An 8,858-nucleotide genomic window follows, 5' to 3' on the forward strand; every position below is an offset into this window, starting at 1 on the left:
TAAAAGTTTGTAATTTCGTTTTCTTCCAGCTGGTTAACAAAAGGAGCGATAATTTCTTCTCTATACCTTTGCGCAGTAAGAGTACCATTAAAAAAAATAGGTCCATAAATCCTACGATTGAGAGCACACCAAACTCCAATTTTTTGAGCGTGTAGAGGGCCCTCGACAAAAAAGTTATCTGGTTTTTCAGAAGACCACATTCTCATATTCTGTGAGTTTACGTAACCACTTAAATTAAACCAGGCTTCATCAGAAAAAAAGGTGATATTATGAAGTTCACCGTAGTTGTTTAAAAAACCATTCACAAAATACAGCTCGTCGCGGAAAATCAACTTCATGAAGTTCTTGCCGACAAGTTAAACGATAGGAGAACAAACGCAAATCATTTTTTTAACACTGTGTGGCAGGTACCGACTGATACTCCCACCATTTGTGATAAAACACGTACAGAAGTTCTTGGCGCATTTTCCATTATTTGTTGGACATTTTCTTTTAATTCTTCAGTCCGCTTTTTAGGTCGGCCGCTTCCTTCTTTTCTTGTTACACTGCCCGTTTCACGAAAAACATTAACACAACGCTGAACTGCACTTTGAAAAATTTTGTACTCAACAACGCCGGGAAATTGATTTTGAAATTCTATGAAACATTCCTCAATAGAATAAGTATTCTATTCCATCAATCTTGCTTCCATTTCTAAAGTAGGACGACTCTATGATAAACACTTTTTGTTCTTGAGAAAACACTATTTTAAACGCTTTTTAAAAAGAAAATATTCAAATTGATAGCGGCGATATAGCGCTTTGAAGATGACGTTTAAGTTCATTTGCTATACGCTACGCCCTACGTCCAAATTTTCAGAACCAACTTGACCACGTTTTTATTTGAACGCTCGTTATATGTATACTATTCAGTACGACATCCTTCCCTTCAGTCCCCAGGTTATATCGATAAGGCGAGGACACCCAATGTCTGCTTCGTCTGGGCATTTAACCTACCTGGAAAACCGAATACACCTAATCAGAGAGCCTAGTCAAATTTTTATCTAACTGCTAATTGAACTAATTTCGTATAAAATAATACAACCTAAAAAATTGTCATTGAAGAAAGTACAAAAGTAAATGATGAACATATGCAAAGAATGATTTAAGGCCTGTGCGACGACCTTAACTGGCGTATCAACTAAATGTTTTATTTGCTAAATTTGCAATTAACCAACGCTTTTTTTACTCAACGCAATAATAAATTTATTGTTCAAGTACTATTGAAGACTTTTCAGGCAGAGTTCCCTACACTCTCCTACTGATTGTTTAAATATATATAGACGTCCATACGTAAACAAACACAATTATGTGAACTGTTGCATCACAGGCACAAGAGTTCGATATGAGAAGCAGTCTATATTTACCGAGACAAGTGGTGGAAGGAAAATTACCTCTAGTGCAATTGATGCTTGTTTATGCTATCGGATGTATCACAAATCAACCTTACGACAATTTTTATTCCTTTCGTGGTTTACTTAAGAGATGTGGAATTTTACTGCAGCTCGGATCATCGCGACGAAGTCAAAACGTTATTAAAATTATGGGACACTTCATGCCAATTCACTGAGATCGTCACCGGACGAATTTTAATTCTCCTGATTTTTTAGTGACCATTTAGAGTAGCTTTCATGATTTTTTTATGTATTGCTACACGGAGTCACTAGAGGAAGGCTAAAGTCTAAGCCCAGGGCTAGGGCCTAAGGCTAAGGTAAATTCAGTCCATTAGATAACTATTAACATTAATTATGGCAAAGCGTCCCGATATTCAGGGTTCCCGCCAGTAAGATAAGAACATAAACGTCTGGACCCAAGAAATGGGCGTGTCGAAGCGAGGTGTCGAATTCAGGAGAGATCTACGAAAAAAGGCAGTTCTTCCTTGGGTTTCACATTGAGCAGTCTACTTAGTTTTAGAGTCTAGTTTATGATACTGGTCATAACGGTAGATAGATAAATGAAGAAATAACCTCTCAGGTTACAATAAACTTTTTTCCTGCGGGATTCGGTATTCAAGATGCACTATCTTATTAACATCTTATTAACACTGCAAAAAATTGAAAATTAAATTTTTTTTATAAAATAAATAGCGACGCAGCTACACGCATCTGAAACTGGACGAATTCTGATTTTTCCAAATATCTAGTCAGCTATGACGTTTTTTTTATAAAACTTCACATCTTTCCTCATTTAAGCTTTTTTATATCTCTGCTACTTTCCCAGATCCCTACACTAAACGTCGAAAAAAACTCACCCTGTATATTTTAATAAATGAAGCGAGTCAAAAAAATAAAAAACGAAGATCTCTTGCTATCAGTAGGACATGGATAAACGATATTTAATTTTTTAACATTATTGTCACTTACCACGCAAACTGTAACTCATGTGTTATTTAATCAAAAGAGCGTCATTTTTAATCTTAGATGTAGTATGTGAATACCTAATGTCTTTAAAAAGATAAAAATACTTGTAATCACAAATGCGTAAACATTCACACGGCACTATACTGCACGATAATTTATTCGAAACTAGTTAAATTGAATCGAATTGAGGTTCCATCGCGTGAACACGTAGATTTAAAATTATGCGCCACTATGCCATCGACTTTTTTAACGTTTCGGTAAAATAACCGAATCCAAATGTCAATAGGCAGTAGGTTGATTGCTAAATTACTACAATTTTTTACTGCTGGACCAATAATATTTCCGCCTTTAGTAGAATTTTACTATAAATAAATGTTTCCGTCTCAAAAATTGATTTTATACAACGTCAAAACTGATAATTGGCGAATTTTCAGTTTTAAATAATGTAATTTGAGAATCTCTGCAAGTATTAAACCAGTTGTGCTTTAATTTAATGTTTTTTCCAAATCATTATAATAATGTTATATTCGTCCTTGCTTTTTTAATTCCTTCTAATATTTGATCTTCAATTTTATCTATGCGCATTTTTAGGGTTCACCCTGTAGAATAAAAAGAAATGTTGACTTTTAATTAGAGAAAATATCCATTTCATACTCTCGTCATAATTTCGATAACGGAAGTAAGTAGAGAATATTAATGTAAGTGTTAAAGAAAAGTAAATATTTAAATAATAGCTTACCGATAAACTTATGTTTTCTAGAATTCGATACGTTATAATTATAGACCTAATTACGTAATTATTTACGTTTGTTGTCTATGATTTTCACCGCCGTATCTAATACGTGTGAATTACAAACCATCCGATTATCGGGCTTAGCAATTAATTATCATAACAGATTACTACCGGCCAAATCACGTATATTATTAATCCGATACCGATATGAGAGGTTGGTGGTATACCCAATAATCATGCGAATCAAGGGATTACTATCCAGGAAGTGCCAACAGTGGACTAGGGTGCCGCCTAAGAGGATACAAACCTTTATTAATAGTAAACTCATCAGTTAAATTGATTGTTCGTCCATAAAATATACCTAAACGCAAGTGCTTTAAAAAGGAGTAAAAAAAATTGGAAGAGCAGTCTCATAAAGTCAACTTTTTGTGAAATATAGGCTTGATCAGCAGACTGTGATTATTTAAATACTTAATATGTGCTCTTTTTCTATTTTATTTATATTTGCCTCATAAAAAGAAATTCGATTTTTTTTCAGATTTTTGCTAGACAAAATTTTCCCTAGACAAAAATTTTCATGAATGCTGAATCCATAGCAATTTCCAAGAAAGGCGAATACAGTAAGTGGTTGACAGTTAAAATGCGATTTTTAGTCAAAAAATTGATCACAAGATGGCGCATTATCGTGCGACAAACGCCTTCTTCCTTCTGCGTGATATTCTGACAGAATATGATGAATACGATGTACCAAACGCTTCAAAACATTGGGCTCATTCAGCAATTTTTTTATTTGCTTAACGGAAAGATATTGCAATTTTAATGTTCCCTGCAAAAAATTTTTGATCGTCTACAAGTCATCCAAAAAAAAATCATAAACTAGCGCGCTGACTATCCGCTGAACTGGCGGGTGTGAGGTGTGACGTCACCGCATGGGAAACCGATGTCTCATGCTTGCGAGGGTTGTCAGTCAGTCGGGTAGTCGGGTTTTAATTGTCTGTTAAGTTTCGATTGAGTACGGTAAGATACCGAATTTTGTTAGCAATAAGAAGACACAGAGCAGAAAAAAATTACAAATATTGTATTGGTTTCCAGTGTGAGAGCGCTATTGTGAAGACGCCTAAGAGAATAATAATATCCCCGTAATTCTGTCGGGTAAATCTAAAATCTATTAGTCTCTACAATGATTTGTTTTTTTTAATATCTTTTATTTGAAAAATGACTGATTTTGAAAGCAACAAAACTACCCTGCGTAATTTAGGTGGTAATAAATACGTCTGTACCCTCTAGAAACACTATACACTTGTGTTTTCCATTGTTGATTTTTTTGTGAATATTATACAAACACCTATAGGTAGGTACTAACTATTTATATAAAAATACACAGGTAATAAATATTATAATACATGTATTTATAACATATTAGGTAGATTTTATGTAGTTTCTATGGGAATGAAAATAGTAATAAGAATGTTGCATTTGATTAGGTAAATCTTTGAAACCTGTGACAGAAACGGTTTCGTTCAATTAAACGCAAAATCCTTATTTACTATTCTTATTGTACAAAAACATCAAAACTTTCGCTACAAATGTACTTTAAAGAAGCTTTACAATCAAATCTCATTCATTTAACATTTTCAGTAAAAAAATTTAGATAAATAGTGAATTAATAATTATAAGGTGTGTTTTATTTACCTGGCATCACAATTAATCTCAAGTAGTTTTAAATACTGATTGTTCAATTAGGTGAGATTAACTGAGACATCATATGAATATAATATAGCTGTCGTATAAAACCAGCCATGTATTAGTATTTTCCTCAGCTCAAACACATAGTTAACACTAGGAGAACAATAGATGGTGCAGACAGACGCATTCTGGCGTTGCCAATAATGTACACAGTTGAGTCATCCTTATTTGTTTTTCCTATGAGTTTAGCCTAATTATTTCTAGCTTATGCAACCAATGTTACGTGCTTGCATCTAGTGCAGCTGCGTAATATTATAAGGCCACGCCACTGGATATGACTTTCATAGTTGAAAGCTGGTTGAGCTTTTTAACTACGTTTTTTTTAGAGCGCCACTGCAGCTTGATGGTGTGTAGCACGTGGAAGTTGCCCCGTCTTTGTTCACAGATAGAGCAGGACTGGCAGGATCGAATGACAATAAACTTTACTTTCCATCGAAATCCATTATAACAAAGTGGCCCGGCGAGAAAATTGAATCGAAGGCGGATCCAATGACGTGTGTAAAACACGTTACTAGGTTATATTATGTAAAAAAAAGAGAAATATTCTGTCAGTGTTATTGAAGTAGGCAGCAAAGTGAAATAAAACAATATTAAGTCTCTGATATATATTTAGTTGAAAATGAAAGTTGGTTTGTCAAAGCCAGTGAAACTGAATCAGTTTGGTTTACATTTTTTTCCCTAAAAATGGTGCAGGCTTTCAATAATAAAAAATATCTCTTATTATTTTTTTTAAGTAGACTGTGACTAACGCTTCGCTTTCCAAATACAAAATTTCATCACCATTTCATTGGGTCATCAATTTTAATTTTAATTTAATTAAAAGTTGATGAACAGAAGCATAGTACAGAAAAGCCGAATCGTGCTGGAAACAATTAGATTTTGTTTTCTTCAATGTCCGGAAGGTTTTCCAAAAAAATTTTTCGAAAAATAATTTTTTTTAATCAGTTTAAGTTATTTGCGGTAAAAATGTGAGAAAACCTCAAAAAACATTTTTTCCATTTTAATCATGATTATGAACTGTTTAAGCTCAAAAAACGTGACCCTTTAATTTTTTTCAAAAGTTTGACTGTTTGAAACCAAGAAACGGTTCGCTAGATCGAGATGAAACTTCACAGGGTTCTTCTGGGTATATCGAACTGTAAAAGTCATGCTTAACATTAGTCATTTTGTGAATATTTCTAATTTAGCCGTCAATTTTCTAAAAAAAAAAAATCCGAAAAGTTGCATCAGCATGTTATAGGACATTTATTTCAGTTTTCGAAATTGCTCTTCAATTCTTTGTACGACCATTTGTCGCCGAGATATCAATGATTGAAGATAAAAGGATCCTTTTCCATTAAAAGTCCGATATTTCGATGAAAAATGGTCGTATCGAAATTTTAAAAAAGGGAAATTAAAGCTGAATACACAAGCTATCTGGTCCATGCAATGGCTTAGCTGAAAAAAATTTTCGTGAACTCGGAAAAAAAATAAAAAAATTTGCAAAATTTTTTTGTCCCGCTATTTCTTAGAATTGCATGATAACCGTCGCTCCTAAATATTTTCGACCGAAAGATCTAAAAACTAGAATCTTAGAGCTTCAAAATGTTTTTTTTAATTCTCGACACAACCATTTTTCATTTAAATACAGTCTGTCAAAAATCACGGAATAATTTCGGAAATTCTTTTGACCCTTTAATTGTTTGGTTTAGTGTATAACAATATTTTATGTATCAATTTTTGAAAGGTCCGTAGTTTTTAAGGAAGCAAAATTATACTAAAGCAAATTTATCTAAACTGGACAGTGGACACCTTGTAGACTTAGTTATTTTTATGTCTAGGCTCAACATGATTGATATCATTTATTAAGAAACATACAAATTTTCAGACGAAACCTTTAAACATAAAATATTGTCTTTTATCAGAGCTTCTAAAGACTAACATTTAATTCAACAGAGAAAAAGAGATAGAATATTTCCTGTTTTACAGAAGTTCCTTTTCCGGCTCTCCAATATACAAAAAGAAGGAATACAATATACAATATACAAAAACAAAAAGGCTTTCATTTCATCAATAGTAATAGAGGGACGGATTCGAGACTTTAAAACCACCTTTTTGTTCTTGTAAGTCTGAAGTTGAACAAAATCTGCAGACGCGGTCTTTAATTCATTCTTGAGGGGGTGTATTGCGGAAAAAAGTTCTAGAGAAATGTAGAAACAAGTGTCAGGAAATAATTAGTACCTATTACTACATATATCTTTCCGAGCTGTTGTTTCCAAGCTTTAGGGATACAAATCCTTGAATTATAAATGAAAGATTTAGTTTCTAAATGAGAGTTGTGCGAGATATTCATTTGAATATTTGAGATCGGATTATAGTTGGAAAATTATGCAACTTGTAATACTCTTCAAACTACGACAATGTTTATCACTATCTGGAAAAACAGAAACCAACAGAAGATGGAGTTGTCTGGATCTTCAAAGTTGATTGTAAATCTATGCTCACGTATTTGTATCTAGAATAAAAATGTATCGTTAATGAAACTAGAAAATTACGGTCATTTAATAAAATTCAGTTTTATCTACGAAATAAAACTATGCAAATGAATGCACTGGGAAGGTAAAACCCTGTATTATCTTTACCATCCCATTTTATTTGAAGAGAAATGGAATAGAACAAGCTTCATTATTTCCACTGAACGGAATATTTTTTTTATAAATATGATACCCTCTATTTTATAAGTAACATTTTTTAATTAGTTCACATTTGCTTTGTTTTTCTCATACTTACAATGACAAAAATTGTGTTGTTTGCGGTCAGGGTTTAGTGTTGTCTTTGATACAGTTATATGATACGTCTAATGAAAGATGTCTACTCCACCGGATGTGTGCAGTGAGCCTTAAGCGACTGCCCATCAAAAATTCCCTTCTAAACATATTACGCTGTCAATCTAACTACTAAAGTAAATCTGCCTGGCGTTCCTTAAAAGAGCAGCACTAAAACTATCTAATGTGAAGAAAGCACGTACAATATTGGAATTTATCACGCAAAAACTTACATTGTAAATTGTAAAATATTCTTTGTACAAACATATATAGTTTTTTGTTTCATTTATCGGTTAAACATTTGTCGAAAAATTATTAAACTTGCTTTTTAGCCAAACAAACTTTAAACGCGAATATGTCAAACAGTACTCATTATAGTGTTAAATATAGAAATAAGCTATCTTGGGAACAAAGAGGCGTAGGTGGTTTCTCCCTTTTTGTAAATTATCGTCAAAATAAGCTCTATTTAATGCAAAAAGAGCGAATTTCCGAGCTGCACGTCTTAATTTGTTAGTTGTAAAGGGCAACTTAATTTCAACTTTTTGAAATTTTTCTTTTTCGATACGTTTCCTTGGATCAATTAGAACCTATATCTACGATACTAACTACTAAAATTAACGTTTAGTAATTAAACAAGTAGTTGAAAAAAAAAACGAAATTAATTAACAAATAACTGGAGCAATAATTTCAGTGTCAATTGAATTAATTTTTTTGTTAGTATCACTCTACAAACCATCCCCCGTCAGAAGGTGCAATAAAATGTCTACTAATAATTTTTCAGGTTTTACGATCTAATTTGACTGGACATATTACACAGTAATCCAGTTTTGGCTACCAATTTTTTCGGATGAAATGGATTGACGTGAAATTTGAACTGTAGCTAGGAAACAGCCCAAGAAACAAATTCTACCCTAGGGGTGGATGCCACCCCTTTTGGAGGGTGGGAATTCTTTTAATAGAATAACCTCACGATTCCATAGAGTGACGAATTCTAAGCAAAACGTGTTCTATAAGAATTTTTTGTACAGTCAATACTTTTTGAGTTATTTTCTCCTAAACATGTTCGTTTTGAGCCCAAAAAATATATATTTTTAAGCCATTTTTCGCGAATATCTCAAAAACTACTACTACTAAGTTTTATCAAAAAAATTATCATAAGCAAAAATAAAAGTAATTA

Source organism: Anoplophora glabripennis, unplaced genomic scaffold, assembly GCF_000390285.2.
Source record: "Anoplophora glabripennis isolate ALB-LARVAE unplaced genomic scaffold, Agla_2.0 scaffold80, whole genome shotgun sequence".
Lineage (NCBI taxonomy): Eukaryota > Metazoa > Arthropoda > Insecta > Coleoptera > Cerambycidae > Anoplophora > Anoplophora glabripennis.